We start from the raw sequence: 18587 nt of genomic DNA on the forward strand, positions 1-18587 counted from the left end.
ATATGCACATTGTTTTACAGAAGATCTCTAAAACTTTTTCATTTTGCATAACTGAGACTTGATACCCATTAAATAGCAACTCCTATTTCCCCCTTCTTTTCAGCCCCTGGCAACCACCATTCTATGTTCTTCTGCTAAGAGTTTGACTACTTTAGATACCTCTTATGATTAGAACCATGTAGCACTGCTCCTTCTGTGACTGGCTTATTTTGTCCAGCATAATGCCCTCAATGTTCATCCATGTTGTAGCATATGACAGGATTTCCTTCTTTTATAAGAAGTATATAATACTCTATTGTATGTATGTACCACCTTTTCATTATCCATTCATCCACTGATGGACATTTACATTGTTTTTCTTGAATTATGCATACTGCTACAATGAACGTGGGAATACAAATATCTCTTTGAGATCCTGATTTCAATTCTTTTGGATAAATATCCAAAAGAGGGATTGCTAGATCATATAGTTGTTCTATTTTAAGCTTTTTGAGGAATCTCCACACTGTTTTCCATAGTACACCATTTTACATTCTTACCAACAATGCACAACGTTCTGATTTCTCCACATCCTCACTAGCACGTTATTTTGTTTTGTTTTTAAATAATGGTCATCATAACAAGTGAAGTGATAACCCTTTGATTTTGATTTCATTTGCTTGATGATTAGCGATGCTCAGCGTCTTTTCATATTCCTGTTGGCCATCTGTACATCTTCTTTGGGGAAATGTCTATTAAGGTCTTTTATCCATTTTTAAATCAGATTATTTGTTTCTTTGTTGTTGTGTTGTAGGTGCTCCTTATATATTTAGGATACTAATCCCTTATTTGATATATTGTTTGTATATATTTTTCTCCCATCCCATAGACTGTCTTTTCACTCTATTATTTACTTCCTTTGGTGTATAGAAGCTTTTCAGTTTGATACAGTCCCACCTGTCTTTTGTTTTTATCGCTGTGCTTTTGGTGTCACATCCAAGAAATCACTGCCAAGATAAATGCTATAAGGCTATTCCCCTGTTTTCTTCTAGGATTTTTTAAAACTGTGGGCCTTATATTTAACTCTTTAATCCATTTTGAGTTGATTTTGTATATGGTATAAGGGTCAAAATTCTTAATGTAGCCAAATTTATTGGCCTTTTCCTTTATTTTTTTAAAATAAATTTCTTTGTTTGTTTATTTATTGGCTGTGTTGTGTCTTCGTTGCTGTGCACAGGCTTCCTCTAGTTGTGGTGAGCAGGGGCTACTCTTCATTGCGCTGCGCGGGCTTCTCAATGCAGTGGCTTCTCATTGTGGAGCAAGGGATCTAAGCGCACGGGCTTCAGTAGTTGTGGCACGCAAGCTCTGAAGTGCAGGCTCAGTAGTTGTGGTGCACGGGCTTAGCTGCTCCGTGGCATGTGGGATCTTCCCGGACCACAGCTTGAACCCGTGTCCCCTGCACTGGCAGGCAGATTCTTAAGCACTGCACCACCAGGGAAGTCCCGGCCTTTTCCTTTATGGATAACACTTCTTTTGTGTTTTCTTTAAACAATCTTGCCCTACTCAAAAGTCCAAAAGATATTCACCTATATTTTCTCCCTATAAGTTTTAAACTTTTGCTATTGACAAATTTTAAGTCCTTAATCCATGCAGAAAAGTATTTTAATAGCAAGTGAAGTAGTGACCTAATTTCATCTTTTTCCATGTTAAAATAGATAACTACTTTATCCAGCTCCAAGTATTAAATAATCCCTCCTTTCTCCTTTCAGCTGACATACTACTTGGTCATAACTAAGTTCCATTCCTGTGTGGAACTGTTTCTAGTCTCTCTATTCTATTGGTCAACTTATCCATCCCTAAACTGTACCACACTGTATTATTATTGTGTCCTAATAAGTCCTCATATTTGGTAGGGCAAGTCTTTCCTCCCTGTTCTTCTTCAGAAGTGTCATGATTATTCTTGGCCCTATGGTCCTTCATGTAAGTTTAAAAATCAGCTTACCATTCTCCTTGAAAAACCTCTTTGGGATTTTGGGTTGAATTGAATTGAATCTACAGATAAAACTGGAAAGAATTATATCCACAAATAGTCTACTCCTTCATTTATTCAGGTCTTCCTTAATGTTGTTCTGAAAAAATTAATTTGTCCTATAGAGATACTGCATATTTGTGGCAAATCTAACTCTAGATACTTGATAATCTCTAATACTAACGGGGTCTTCCTTTTAATTACACGTTCTCCTTGTTGTTAGCACATGCAACTAATTTTGTATATTCGACATGTATCCAGCCAACCTTGCTAAAAAAAATCCTCTATTATTTCTAATTATTGACTTATAGACTCTTGAGTTTTTCATGTTGTCTGCAAAAGCATATATTGTAAGTTTATACTGTTTGCAAACAATGACATTGATATCTGCCATTCCCAATCATTACGCTACCATTTTAAATTTTCTTACTGCACAGACTAGGATCTCCAACACAGTATTTGAGAACGAGTGGTGGAAATGAGTATCACTGTCCCACACCTGAATTTAAAAAGAATTCTTCTAGGATTCCCCATTAGGATGATGTTTGCTCCAGACTTTTTATTTATCTATTCATTTTTAAACAAACGCTCTTCATCACATTAATGAATTTTCTTTCCAATCCTAATTTATTATACTTTCCTTCCTTGATACTTAGTTCCTTTCTACTACTAAGTAGTATGCCACTGTATGGATATACTACAATTTCTTTATCCATTCACCAGTTGATGGAAATCTGGGTTGTTTCAACTTGGGGGCTAGTACAAATAAAGAGGCTATGAATATCCACATCTAAATCTTGAGCAAATAAGTAGAAATAAACTGGCTGGATCAAATGGCAAATGCATGTTTAAATTCTTAAGAAATTGCCAAAGTATTTTCCAAAGCAGTTGTATCATTTTATATTCTCACCAGTAAGTTCTGGTTACTCCACATCCTTAACAACACGTGGTATGGTGATTTTTAAAAATTGTACCCATTTGAATAGCTGAGTAGTGATATCTCAATGTGGTAGTACTTTGCATTTTCCCAAGGGAAAATGATGTTTTACATCTTTTCACAGGGTTATTTGCGATATCTTCTTTACCCAGTTTTTTCCTTTTGTTCCTTGTGCCACTTCTAAAGAACAGAATAGGACAGAGAGATAAAATGTCACTTTTAAGATTATGTTATAAATGACTGTGACATTCATCCTACTTGACTCTCTGCTCCCTCTCACTTGCTCTGATAGAAGCTGTTATGGTGTGAACTGCCTGACGGAGAGGCCCACTTGGGCACCAAGGGCCAGCATGGAACTAGGGCCCCTCCAGTCCAACAAGTCATAGGAAACTGAATCTTGCTAACAACCACATTTGTGAGACTGGAAGCAAATCCCTCCCCAGTTAAGCCTTTAGATGAACGTAACCTCAGCTAGCATCTTCACTGCACCCTTGTGAAAGACCAGGTTTTACCCACTTGAGCCACATCCAGATTCCTGACACAGAAACTGTGAGATAGTAAATAACTGTTGCTTTAAAGCACTATATTTTGGAGTAATTTGTTACACAGCAACAGATAGGTAATATAGCATCTATTGGGATGATTGTATGGCTTTTCCTTTTAAGTTGATTATATGGCAATTTACATTGCTTGACTTTTTAATGTTTAAACTTCTTTGCATTCCTAGGATAAACACCACTTGATTATGTTTTATCCTTTTTGTATAGCGTTAGTTTTGACTTCTTAAATTTTTGCTAAGAATTTTAGTATCATGTTCATGAGGGATACTGGTGCACAATTTTTTTTATTAATTAATTTTTATTTTTAGCTGTTTTGGGTCTTTGTTGCTGCGTGCAGGCCTTCTCTAGTTGCAGCGAGCAGGGGCTACTCTTCGTTGTGGTGCAGGGGCTTCTCATTGTGGTTGCTTCTCTTGTTGCGGAGCATGGGTTGTAGATACACGGGCTTCAGTAGTTGTGGCTCGCAGGCTACAGAGCGCAGGCTCAGCAGTTGTGGCACACGCGCTTAGTTGCTCTGCAGCATGTGGGATCCTCCTGGACCAGGGCTCGAACCCGTGTCCCCTGCATTGGCAGGCGGATTCTTAACCACTGCACCACCAGGGAAGTCCACTGGTGCATCATTTTCTTTTCTTGTATTGTTTTTGTCTTATTTTGATTAATATTGGACAGAATTGAGCCTGGGGTTTTCTTTAGGAGATATAAGGATATTCGGGTTATTTCTTTCTTCTTGTGTAAGTGTTGGCAGTTTGTGTATTTCAAGGAATTTGTCCATTTAAGTTGTTAAACATATGAGCATAAGGTTGCTTTATTGTCCATTTAATGGCTATAGGCTCTGTAGTTATGTTGCCTCTCTTTCTTTATATTAGTTAATTTGCATCTCCTCTTTCTTTCCTGATCTATCTGGCAAGACAGTTATAAATTTTATTGACCTTCGCAGAAAACCAAATTTTGATCTCATTTCCTCCATTGTTTTTGTTTTCTATACCACTGCTTTCTCACATCATCTTTATTTCTTTACTTTTTACCTTGGGTTTGTGGACATTATTGATTTAATATCTTTCTTCTTTTTAAAATAGGCTTTGTAGGGCTAAAAATTCCCTTTCAAACACTGTTTATATTGCATCTCACAAATGTGGATATACTGTGTTGTCATTTTCATTCTGTTCAAAATATTTTCTAACTTTCTGGTATTTCTTATATCATACTTATTGGGTTTTGGTATCAAGGCTATGTTAATCTCAAAATTAGGTGGAGAATATTTTCCTTCAGAAGAGTCTGTAAGGTTGGGATAATTTGATCCTTAAATATTTGATAGACTATAACTATGAATTATAACTGTATCTGTGAATTTCATTTTGTGTTTTCAAAATATGCATAATTTTATTATTTGTTAAACAGATACTCAGAAAAATCCATGTATTTTTTTGGTGATGAAAAGGCTATTATTTTGTACATAAACAATCACCAACCTTACCACAAAAATATAATAATATATACTAAACCAAAGAAGAAGAGAAATCTTCATTGAGTTTTATAATTTTTGGTCATTTGAGTCACTACAATGTAAACTAACCACTGTAACATAAGAGATACAATATTATTCACTACATACATGAGTTTCTCATAGCCACAAGTATTCGATTCCACAAATCACTGAAAAGTTTAAATGCATAAATAACACTCTATTTGGTAGTAGCTACTTCCATAGGGAATTTTGGACAGGCTATCTAACATTCATTCTTTAAAACACCCTCAAGTACGAAACTACTCTTGCTACTGGGAAAATCAGACACACACAAAACCAATTTACCACGATAGGCTTCTATCTGGGCCATGAGAAAAGTCTCAATGAATTTAACAGGTTTTAAGTCATATAAAGTATGTTCTGTGACCACAATGGAATTAAACTAGAAAACAAAACCAGAAAGGTATCCAGAAATCCCTAAATACTGGGAAACTGAATAGCACACCTCTAAATATCTCATGGGTCAAAGTAGAAATCAAAAAGCATTCTTACACATAATAATGAAGTGTTGAGGGGACTTCCCTGGTGGTCCAGTGGTTAAGAATCCACCTTCCAATGCAGGGGACGTGGGTTTGATCCCTGGTCAGGAAAGTAAGATCCCACATACCGCAGGGCAACTAAGCCCGTGTGCTCTGGAGCCTGCACACCACAACTAGAGAGCCTGCACTCCACAACTACTGAGTCCACGCCCTCTGGAGCCCACACACCACAACTAGGGAGAAGCCCACACACTGCAACGAAGACCCCATGCGTCGCAATGAAAGATCCCACGTGCTGCAATGAAGATCCCGCATGCCACAACTAAGACTCAATGCAGCCAAATAAATAAATAAATGAATATTAAAAAAAATAATTAAGTGTTGAAGGTTTCCTTTTGACATCAAGCACATGATAAAAATATATATTACTGCTATACATATTTAATATTTTATTAAAGTTTTTCTAGCCATCTAGGTAAAGCAAAAAGTATATATAAAGTTTAGAAAGAGAAAAAAATCAATATTTGCAGATGACATAATTGTGAACACAGAAAATTTAAGCCCATCATTGAATTATTAAAACTAATAAGTTAGCAGTGTTGCTAGCTATAAAAATCAATATGCTAAGTTAAATACATTTCTATATACCTGTAACACATAGCAAATTAAATTTAAAATAAACAGCATGTACAGGAGCATGGAAGAATTTCATGTACTCTGGCAATAAGTCTCACAACATATTCTCAAGACATCTGTAAAAAATATATATAAAATTTAACCAATTTAAAAGTATTTATAATTCAAAAAGATACATGCACCCCTATGTTCATAGCAGCACTATTCACAATAGCCAAAACATGCAAACAACCTAAATGTCCACCAACAGATGAATGGATAAAGAAGATGTGGTACATATATACAATGCAATGCTACTCAGCCATAAAAAAGAACGAAATAACGCCGTTTGCAGCAACATGGATGCAACTAGAGATGATCGTATTAAGTGAAGTAAGTCAGAAAGAGAAAGACTAATATCATGTATCACTTACATGTGTAATCTAAAATATGGCACAGGGACTTCCCTGGTGGTCCAGTGGTTAAGACTTCACCTTCCAATGCAGGGGCTGCGGGTTCGATCCCTGGTCAGGGATCTAAGATCCCACATGCCTTGCGGCCAAAAAAACCAAAACATAAAAACAGAAACAATACTATAACAAATTCAATAAAGACTTTAAAAAATGGTCCACCTCAAAAAAAAAAAAAAAAAACTTAAAAAAAAATAAAATAAGGGCTTCTCTGGTGGTGCAGTGGTTGAGAGTCCGCCTGCCGATGCAGGGGACACGGGTTCGTGCCCCGGTCTGGGAAGATCCCACATGCCACGGAGCAGCTGGGCCCGTGAGCCATGGCTGCCGAGCCTGCGCGTCCGGAGCCTGTGCTCTGCAATGGGAGAGGCCACAACAGTGAGAGGCCCGCGTACCGCAAAAATAAAATAAAATAAAATAAAAAACAAAATAAAATATGGCACAAATGAACCTATCAACAAAACAGAAACACACTCACGTACATAGACAACAGACTTGTGGTTGCCAAGGGGGAGGTGGGTGGTGGAGGGAAGGACTGGGAGTTTGGGATAAACAGAGGTAAACTATTATATATGGGATGGATAAACAAGGTCCTACTGTATAGCACAGGGAACTATATTCAATATCCTGTGATAAACCATAATGGAAAAGAATATAAAAAAAAGAATGGGGCTTCCCTGGTGGCGCAGTGGTTGACAGTGCACCCGCCAATGCAGGGGACATGGGTTCATGCCCCGGTCCGGGAAGATCCCACATGCCGTGGAGTGGCTGGGCCTGTGAGCCATGGCTGCTGAGCCTGCGCTTCGCAATGGGAGAGGCCACAACAGTGAGAGGCCCGCGTACCGCTAAAAAAAAAAAAAAGAACGTCTGTGTGTATAACTGAGTCACTTTGCTATACAGCAGAGTGTATAGCAGAGTGTACAACACTGTAAATCAACTCTACTTCAATTAAAAAAGTAAAATTTTGTTAAAAAGTCTTAATATAAAAAAAAATACAATTTCGGACTTCCATGGTAGCTCAGTGGTTAAGAATCCGCCTGCCAATGCAGGGGACACAGGTTCAAGCCCCAGTCCGGGAAGATCTCACATGCCACGGAGCAACTAAGCCCATGCACCACAACTACTGAGCCTGTGCTCTAGAGCCCGCAAGCCACAACTACTGAGCCCACGTGCCACAGCTACTAAAGCCCGCGCACCTAGAGCCCATGCTCTACAAGAGAAGCCACCGTGATGAGAAGACTGCGCACCTCAACAAAGAGCAGCCCCCGCTCACCACAACTAGAGAAAGCCCGCGTGCAGCAACAAAGATCCAACACAGCCAAAAATAAATTAATTAAAAAAATACCACTTCATGAACTGAAATAATGAATGCTATGAATATATCAATTCTTCCAGATTATAAATTCACAGGAATCATAACTAAAATCCCCAATTTTTTTTCATTTGTGGATTTGATAAAATACTTCCCCAAACCTATATGGAAGTAGAAAATGACAAGAATTGCCAAAAATTGTGAAATGCGCTAAAGCAGAGCTTACAAGGAAATTTATAGCATTATATGCTTATATTAGAAAAAATCTAAAAACCAATGATCTAAGCACCTCCCCTAAGAAACCAGAAAAAGAGAAAATTAAAACCAAAAAAAGCAGAAAGAAACAAACTAAAAACTGAAACGAACAATTCACTAGAGAGATTCAATAGCATATATGAGGGGGCAGAAGAAAGAATCAGCAAACCTGAAGAAAGATCAATTGAGATCACTCAATCTGAGAAAGAAAAAGAATGAAGAAAAATGAACAGTCTCAGAGACCTGTGTGACATTATCAAGCATACCAACCTACACATAATGAGAGTCCCAGGAGAGGATAGAAAGGGAAAGAATACAAGCCAAAAACTTCCCAACTTTGATTAATGGGGGGGGGGGGGGCGGGCTGGGGGGGAGAAGAAAAAGAAACTATACATCCAAGAGGCTCACCAAATTCCTGGTAGGATAAACTGAAAGAAAGCCACACTGAGAACCTTATAATCAAACTGCCAAAAGCCAAATACAATGAGAATTCTGAAAGCAGGGAGAGGAGCAATTCATTATATTAAAAGGATCTTCAATGATTAAAGGCTGATTTCATATCTAAAACCATGGAGACCAGAAGGCAGTGGAATAACATTTTCAAGCAGTGAACAAAAGACTTAACGAAGAATTCTATATCTAGAAAAATTATCCTCCAAAATTGAGAAAAAAATTAAGATATTCCCAGATAAACAAAATCAGATAGAACTTGTTACTACTGATCTTGTCCTACAAGAAATACTAGGAGGAATCCAGTCAGGATAAAATGAAACACACCACTAGGTAGTAACTGGAATTCATATGATGAAACAAAGAGCACTGGCAAAGGTAACAACATAGATGAATATAAAAGAAAACTGGACAAACCAATAAAATAAATCTTTGTTGATAGGCATTCAATATATAAAGATGCAAATTGTATGACAACAATAGCACAAAGGAAGGGGGAAGGGAATGGAGCCATATACTGTTGAAGTTAAAATGATACTAATCTGAGCCAGTTTGTTATAAATTAAAATACTAATTATAATTCCCTAGGCAAACACTAAGAAAATAACTCAAAAAAATATAAGACAAGAGACAAGAAAACTAAAATGGTATATGAGAAAATATCTGTTTAAAACAAGTGAAGGCAGTAATAAAGGAAGAATGTGACTATAAAAATGTACAGAAACAAATAGAAAAATGGCAGACATAAATCCTTTTAAATGTAAAATGGATTAAACAATCCAATAAAGGGCAAAAATTGGCAGAATTAAAAAAAAATCAAAGTATACCCTATAAGAGACCTATTTTATATTCAAACACAAAAATAGATTGAAAGTAAAAGAATAGTACATAAGTAAAGGCAACTACATACATACATGGATTTTTGGTTAGTAATTCCTCTTTTTCCCTTCTACTGACTTAAAATACAATTATATAAAACAATAATTAAGGGCTTCCCTGGTGGCACAGTGGTTAAGAATCTGCTTGCCAACACAGGGGACATGGGTTCAAGCCCTGGTCCAGGAAGATCCCACATGCTGTGGAGCAACTAAGCCCATGCGCCACAACTACTGAGCCTGCGTGCCACAACTACTGAGCCAACGCACCTAGAGCCCGTGCTCTGCAACAAGACAAGCCACGGCAATGAGAAGCCCGCGCACCACAACCAAGAGTAGCCCCCGCTCACTGCAACTAGAGAAAGCCCGTGCGCAGCAACAAACAAACACCCAATGTGGCCAAAAATAAATTAATTTTTTAAAAAAATTTAAAATCTATGTTAATCACTGCCATTTATAACATTGTTATTTGTAACATACAATGTCATTAATATTGCATATTTATTTATATGTTATATGTTTACTATATATATCAACATAACATATACAAATATAATACTTATATTTGTTACATATTTATAATATACACATTTAAATGCACATTATATATGTGCTTATACATATTGCATACATTATATATGTTATACATACAACAGTAACAATATGTCATTTATAACAATAACAACGTAAGGGGGTTGGGGAATGGAGTTATACAGGAGTGAAGTTTTTGTATACTATTAAAAACAAGTTGTTATTAATCTGAAATCATTGTTATAAATGTGAATTGTAATCCTCAAGACAACCACTAAAAACATAACTAAAATATATACAGAAAAAATGAGAATGCAATCAAAACAGTACACTAGAACGTCTAACACAAAAGAAGGCAGTGAAGGAACTGAGTAACAAAAACATACGACATACAGAAAACAGAACAAAACGGCAATGCAAGCCTTCTATTTGAATAATTTCATTAAAGATAAATGGATTAAACTCTCTAAGAGACAGAGACTGGAAGGTTAAATATAAAAAGTGATCTAACTATATGCCGTCTACAAGAAACTCATTTTAGTACCAAATACACAAATAGGTTGAAAATAAAAGTGTAAAAGATATGCTATGAAAGTAGTAACCAAAAGAGAGCTAGAGTGACAATACTAATATCAGACAAAATAAATTTTAAGACAAAAATTGTTAAAACAGACAAAGAAGAATGTTATATGATGATATGAGTCAATCAAGATAAAAAAATTATAAACATATATACACCTAACAACAGAGCCCCAAATTATATGAAGCAAAAACTGACAGAAGATGGCCCAACAATAGTTGGAAGCTTCAATATATTTCACTTTCAATAATGAACAGAACTAGACAAAAGATAAACAAGGAACTAGAAAACTTAATACTGTAAGGTCGGATCTTAACAAACGGCACTGCGAAACAGAGGAAAGCTTCAAGTGAGCTTTATTAGGGAGAGCTCCCGGGCGAGGTTCACTGGTCCGAGAGAAAGGGGCCAGAGAAGTCGCACCTGGGCGAGGGTTGGGCAAGATTTTATAGGGGAAGAAGGGAAAGGGGTGTGGTGAATCTGGGAGGGCGCAGGGTATTCCTTATTTGGTGGTCTTTTCGGGTATCCTGGGGGACCGTTAGTCCCGCCCCTCGAAAGGCGGGACGGCTGGGCTGGGTTCAAAGTCCCCAGGTCAGTTCCTGGAACTGGGTGGTCCAGAATGTCTCCAGGGCAGCTTCTGGAACTGGGTGGTCCGGAGAATTTCGGTCTGATGCAACCTGTGAATCTGATTGTGTTCCCCTGCCTCGGGCCAGTTGGCCTTACAAATACTATAAACCAACTAGACCTAACAACACAGAGAATACTCCAACAAACAAGAGGAAGATACACATTCTTCTCAGGTGAACATGGAATATTCTCCATGATAGATTGTACGTCAGGGCACAAAAAAAGTTAAAAAAGACTAAAATAATACAAAGCATCTTCTCTGACCACAGTAGAATAAGAAATCAGTTATCAAAAAGAAATTTGGAAAATTAAAAAATGTTGAATGAAACAATACACTCTTAAATAACCAATAGGTCAAAGAATCCATTACAAGGTAAATTAGAAAACACCTTGAAATGAATGAAAATACAACGTATCAAAACTTAAGGAATGCAACGAATGCAGTGCTAAGAGGAAAATTTATAGTTGTAAAAGCCTACATTAAAAAAAAAGAAAGATCTCTCAAATCAATGGCCTAAAATCTCCCTTATGGAACCCCTAAAAAGAAGAGTTACCTAAACCCAAAGCAAGAAGAGGAAAGAAATATTACAGATTAGAATGTGAATAAACAAAATAGAAGAAAAACCATAGAGAATCAATGAAACCAAAAGTTGCTTCTTTAAAAGGATCACCAAAGTTAACATTTAGCTAAAATGACCAAGAAAAATGAGAAGACTCAAATTAGTAAAATCAGGCATGAAAGTAGAGATATTACCACCAGCTTTACAGAAATAAAAATTATTATAGGCGAATATTACGAACAAGTATCTGTCAACAAATCATTTAACCTAGATGAAATAAACAAATTCCTAGAAACATACAAAGTACTAAAAGTGATTCAAGAAGAAAGGGAATACTTTCTAACTCATTCTATAAAACAAATATTACTCTGATACCAAAGCCATAAAAAGACATCACTTGAAAACTACAGACTAATAATGTATCTTATATGTACATATGAAACAGGAGGGAAGAGGGCAGGGCACAACTCTTAAAGAATGACAAAGGGCTTCCCTGGTGGCACAGTGGTTGAGAGTCCGCCTGCCGATGCAGGGCACACGGGTTCGTGCCCTGGTCTGGGAAGATCCCACATGCCGCGGAGTGGCTAGGCCCTTGAGCCATGGCCACTGAGCCTGTGCGTCCGGAGCCTGTGCTCCGCAACGGGAGAGGCCCCAACAGTGAGAGGCCCGCGTACCGCAAAAAAAAAAAAAAAGAATTACAGAGCCGTTGAGGATACGACATAAACTGGTTAAAACCAACTAGGTCCAAGATGGTGGAAGATTCCACTTCCAGTAGACCTTGAGCCTCATCATACGGTCATTGTAATACATTAGCATGCTAAATGACACACCCACGGGTGTCATGACAGTTCCGAGGTTGACCATAAAAGCACAAAAAGTGGGTGGCAGCCCAATTCCTAGAAATCCCCGCCCCTTCCCCGAAATAGTTGGAATAATCCTATGAAATTACCCGGCCCGTAAAAACTAACCTCCCCATATTCTGGGCCACTCTCACCTTTTGAGACAGACCTCATTCTGTCTATGGAATGTGTATCTCTCTAAATAAATCCACTTCTTATCTATAACTTTGTCTCTCACTGAAATCTTTCTGCTATGAGACATAAAGAACCTGAGCTTCATTAAGTCCTGAGACCAGGTGTGCGATCTCAATCAGAAGACAGTGGGTTCCAGTCCCAGTCTGACTGAGTTTTGGCTGAGCAAAAGTCTCAGCCTGTGGATTCAAGTGCCAATCTGAGTTTTGGCTGGGTTCGAGTCCCATCTGAGTTGTGCAGTTTCATATAGATGCAAAAGTTCTCCACAAAATACTAGTAAACTAAATCCAGCCTTATATTAAAACAATTTACACCATGACCAAGTTGGATTTAACCCCAAACATGCAAAGGTGGTTCAACTTACGAAAATCAATCAATGGAATTCACCATACTAATGAGATAAACAGAACCACATGATGAACTGTTAATATAGTAAAAATTGAAAAAAAAATCCAACATCTTTTCATGATATAAACGCTCAAAAATGTAGGAAAAGAAGGGAATTTCATCAACATGATAAAGGGCACCTAAGAAAAACCCACATATAACATCATACTTAATGGAGAAAGACTGAAAGCTTTCCCCCTAACATCAGGAAAAAGACAAAGACGTCTGCTTTCTTGCTAATCATGGAAATTAAGCTACGGCAATTAAGCAATAAAAAGAAAGACATCCAGATTTGAAAGAAAGAAGTAAAACTATCTCTATTCACAGATCACAAGATTTTATATCTTGAAAACTCCTAAGAATCCACCAAAAAAACCTATCAGAGCTAATAAATAAATTCAGCAAACAAAATCAGCATATAATAATCAATTGTAATTCTATATAGCAATTAACAATCTGGAAATGAAACTAAGAAAACAATTCCAGTTAGAAAAGCACCTGAGCATAACTTTATAGTTATGCCCTCTGGCCTCCTGTATCTGAGCTTCCTTGGATTCAAACAACTGCAGACCATGTAGTACTGTAGTACATATTTAATGAAAAAAAAAATCCACATATAAGTGGACCTGCACAGCTCAAACGTGTGTACAATGAAAATTACGGAACATTGCTGAAACAAACTAAAGCGGACCTAAGTAAGGGGGAAAACATCCTGTGTTCATGGATAGGAACCCATAATACTGTTAAGATGGCAATACTATACAAATTCAATGCAATCACTCTCAAAATTCCAACTGCTCTTTTGTAGAAATGAATAAGCTGACTATAAAATTCATATGAAATTTCAAGACCCTTTCAATAACCAAAACAATCCTGAAAAAGGAGAACAAATTTAAAGGACTCAGACTTCCCAATTTCAAAACTTACTAAAAGGCTACCAGTAATCAAAGCAGTGTGGAAGTAGCTTAAACATATAGATCATGGAATAGAACTGATAGTCCCAAACAACCTCATACATCTATGGTCAACTGATTTTCAACAGTCTTTTCAAGAAATGGTGCTGGGACAAATGGATATCCACATGCAAAAGAATGAAGCTGGACCCTTAGCTCACACAATATACACAAATTAATTTAAAATGGGTCAAAGAACTAAGCTAAAACTACAAAACTCTTAGAAGATGAAGTAAAGCCAAATGACCTTGGATTTGGCAATAGGTTCCTAAATATGATACTAAAAGTACAAGAAACAAAAGAAAAACATAAAATTGAATTTTATCAAAATTAAAACTTTTGTGTATCACAGGACACTGCCAATAAAGTGAAAAGACAAGCCACAGGATTGGAGAAAATTTTTGCATATCTATCTGATAAGAGTCTAGTATACAATGGCTACGTTCCCTGCATCGGCAGGTGGACTCTCAACCACTGCGCCACCAGGGAAGCCCTACAAAATCTTTAAGAACGCTTACAACTCAACAACAAAAAGACAAGAGCCCAACTAAAAAATGGGCAAAGGACCTGAAAAGACACTTATTCAAAGAAGATATACTAATGGCCAAGTAACACATGAAAAGATGCTCAACATCACTGATCATTAGAGAAATGCAAATTAAAACCACGATGAGATACCACTTCACAGCCATTAGGAAAGCTATAATTAAAAAAAAAAAAGGAAATATAACAAGTGTAGGTGAGGATGTGGAGAAATAGGCAACCTTTTACACTGCTGATGGTAATGTACAATGATGCAGCCACTGTGGAAAAGCTTGGCAGTTCCTGAAAATGAAAGAAGCCAGGCATAAAAAAACACTTATTTTATTATGCCATTTATATCAATATGAAATGTCCATAATTGGCAAATCCATAGAAACAGAAAGCAGATTAGTAGTTGCCACAGGTTGGGGGGTGGGGGGGATAAGGAATGACTGCCTAATGAGTACTGGGTTTCTTTTTGAGGTACTGAAAATGTCTGGAATTATATGGTGGTGATCGTTGCACAACACTGTGAATACACTGAAAGTCACTGAATTATACACTTCAAGATAGTTTACATGAATTTTATGTTAGGGAATTTCATCTCAATTTTTTAAAAAACTACATGAGATAACCAGTTCACACCCAGTGAGTGACAAGGATGTTTAACAACTGGGACTCTCATACATTGCTGCAAGTAACAGTTACTAAAAACTTCTGTAGTTTCTCACCATGTTAAACATTCAGTAAACATATGATCTATCAATTCCAAGAAAAATAAAAGCCTATGTCCACAAAAAGACCTATATACAAATGTTCATAGCAGCATTATTCATAATAGCCCCAAATTAGAAATAACCCAAATATCCATCAAGAGGGGATGGATAAACTGTGGTATATTCACAGAATGGAATACTACTCAACAATAAAAAGGAATGGACCACTGATACATGTAGCAACATGGATGAATCATGAAAATATGTTATGCAAAATAATGGAGATGCAAAGCATATCAATTACATGATTCCATTTATATGAAGTTGAAATACAGGAAAAATTATTTATGATATTAGAAATCAGAAGAGTGGTTACCACTGGTGAAGGGAGATTGGAACAAGGAGTGAAATAACTTTCTGTGGTGACAGAAATGTTCTTTATTTTGATGAGGGGTGGTAATTACATGGATATACATATTTTTTAGAACTCATCAATCCGTACGCTTACAATGGGTGCACTTTATTGTATGTGGATTATAAAACATACTAGAAATTTTTAAAACTTACATTATGAGACTTCAATGGGAGCCTTAAAGTAAACAAGTCTCACTGGGCCTAGCCCATTGCAGGTGCTCAATCAATATAAAAGGAAAGAAAAAAGTGGGCTAGGAAGGTAGATTGTTTTATAACCGTGGCTGGGAGTTCCCTCGTGGTGCAGTGGTTAAGAATCCGCCTGCCAATGCAGGGGAAACGGATTTGATCCCTGGCCCGGGAAGATCCCACATGCCGTGGAGCAACTAAACCCATGCACTACAACTACTGAGCCTGCGCTCTAGAGCCCGTGCTCTGCAACAAGAAGCCACCGCAATGAGAAGCCCGCGCACTGAAGAGTAGCCCCCGCTTGCCACAACTAAAGAAAGCCCACACACAGCAATGAAGACCCAAAAAAGTCAGAAAAAAATCATTGCCAAATATGTATTGTGTAATATCCTAAAGGAATTTACAATCTAGTTCAGAATGTAATACAACCTATGAACCAACTCAGTATCCTTAACAGCTCCGGCAGGTACCACAGCAGCCTCTGAATTATACTGTCTCAACGTGATTCACTCTCAAATTTTGAATTTTCCTGTCTTGCTTATTCTCCATTTTTGACCCTTCTCTTAGGTTATGTTCAGGGACTTGATACGCTGAATTTTCCTTGGTTTCCCAGCCCAGCCTCACCTGAGACACGGACTCCAGTGCCACAGCCACTAACCAACTCTATCCCTTCATATGGTTAGTTTGCAAAACTAAGAACTTAATCTCAGAAAAACCTGAGGCCCTCCAACTCACCAGGGTAATGAGACTCTAAAATATGAAAATTAATTAATAACAATAGCAACAGAACACATTCCAGGAAATAATATATCAATAGCTGGCAAATAAATCAAACTGGACTATTACTGAAGTCCCCAAATGAGCAGGAGATAAAGGCTAAGTCTGGCTTGTTATGAAAAGGAAAGAGGAACAACTGTGAGCCAGGTGGAGAGGCTTAAGGAAAAGAAATAAGGAAAGTGGTATTGCAGAAAAATGAATAAATCCATTTGTCTAGACTCTAGAATAAAAATTATACTTGTATATTCATGAGGCAGTCTGAAAAAGCAAATTAAGGCCTCATTGGATAATTACAGAAAGTTGTGGAGTAGACAGAGCACATTATTTTCATTTACAGATGAGGAAATTGTAGTATGGCAAGGTTAGTATTTGCTCAAGGTCATAAAACTACCTAGGAATAGAGCCAGTACTGAATGAAATTCATTTTCTCTTGATTCACAGTCAAACATTCATTTACTTAGACCGTGATTCTACTCAATGTTTTCCAACTTTGTTTAACAGAATTCTTTAACCAACTTTTCACAAGTAACGCTGCCCCCATTTATTTCTTCTTACATGTATACCTTTCACCTGAAGCACATCTCAAGACATACTTTAAATAAATCTTATTCTTTGACCAATAGCCCTGATTATTTGCATGATAGTAAGGAGGTTTCTATGTTTACAGGCCATAGATATGACCACATCCTTCTTCTGGTGGCTACTACAAGATTTGAGTTCCAATAATAATTTTTTTTAAACTGTCCTTGGGTTACAGATCAGAAAATTTCTAACACTGTCCAGCAAAACAAACCTTCTGCTTATTCACAGCTTGACATTATCTCCTGCAGTGCAGTCAAGGGTGTGTCTAAAAGCCTAGGGTGCCACTATGTTACTGTCCTTCCTCATTGTAGTAAATAAGAAAGGTACCTCATCTTTCAGTGGAACATAAAATGGGCTTCCTGTTTTTATTTTCTTCAACAGAAACCTATCTTTCTCTTTCCCATATCCCCTAAACCTTCCAAAGACCCTATCTTCCCTTCCTATCATGATAATTTCCTACACTGACAAATTTTTTGCAAGAGTATAGTCAACGCATCTCCACTTCAAGCCTATCATTTTTATCTAGTACTTACCTTAGCCATCTCCTGAAATTCTCACTAAGGAACCAATGACATCTTAAACACCAGAATCGAAGGCCTATTTTTCAAGTCTTAGCCTTTTGGAACGCTTGAAGATGGAGAGAGGCTGATATATAGAGTTCACCAGAATGACAGCACTAACTCAGCTCTCACTCTGTGCCAGCCACTGTACTAATTAAGCTTCCAAAAATGTTCCAATTAATTCTCACAACGTCTGAGAAGTGTTTATTACCTCCATTTTCAGATATTAAAATTTAGGATCAAAATTACCCAAGACCATATAGTTAGTGAAGCCTGCACGATCCCAAAGTTTGTAATTCTATGACATTTGAAGATTAGTTCCCAGTTCTCTTCCTAACTCTGTGGCCTTTTCTCCGTCTCCTTCACTAGCTCATCATCCTCCGCTCACCACTACCTCTCTTATTTCACATGCTCTCCTGGGCAATTTCCATTTCCTCCCGTGGCTTTAACTACCTTCTACACTAGTGTTTCTCAATCTTTTAAGACTTTTTATAGACATAAAAATCATGTGCTCTTTTGGTAGCTTACATTTTGAAAAGACTGTTTTTCCCAAACAGAAATTCTAGTGTTGTTCAAACTACACCTCCTGCCTTTTAAGATCTGATAACCTCCCATGACTGAGAATCAGCAACTGGTCTGTATGACGTCTCTCAAATCAGTCTTCCCTCTCCTGACCATCCCCAC

The sequence above is a fragment of the Phocoena phocoena genome, chromosome 9 (assembly GCF_963924675.1).
Source record: "Phocoena phocoena chromosome 9, mPhoPho1.1, whole genome shotgun sequence".
In the NCBI taxonomy this organism is placed as follows: Eukaryota; Metazoa; Chordata; class Mammalia; order Artiodactyla; family Phocoenidae; genus Phocoena; species Phocoena phocoena.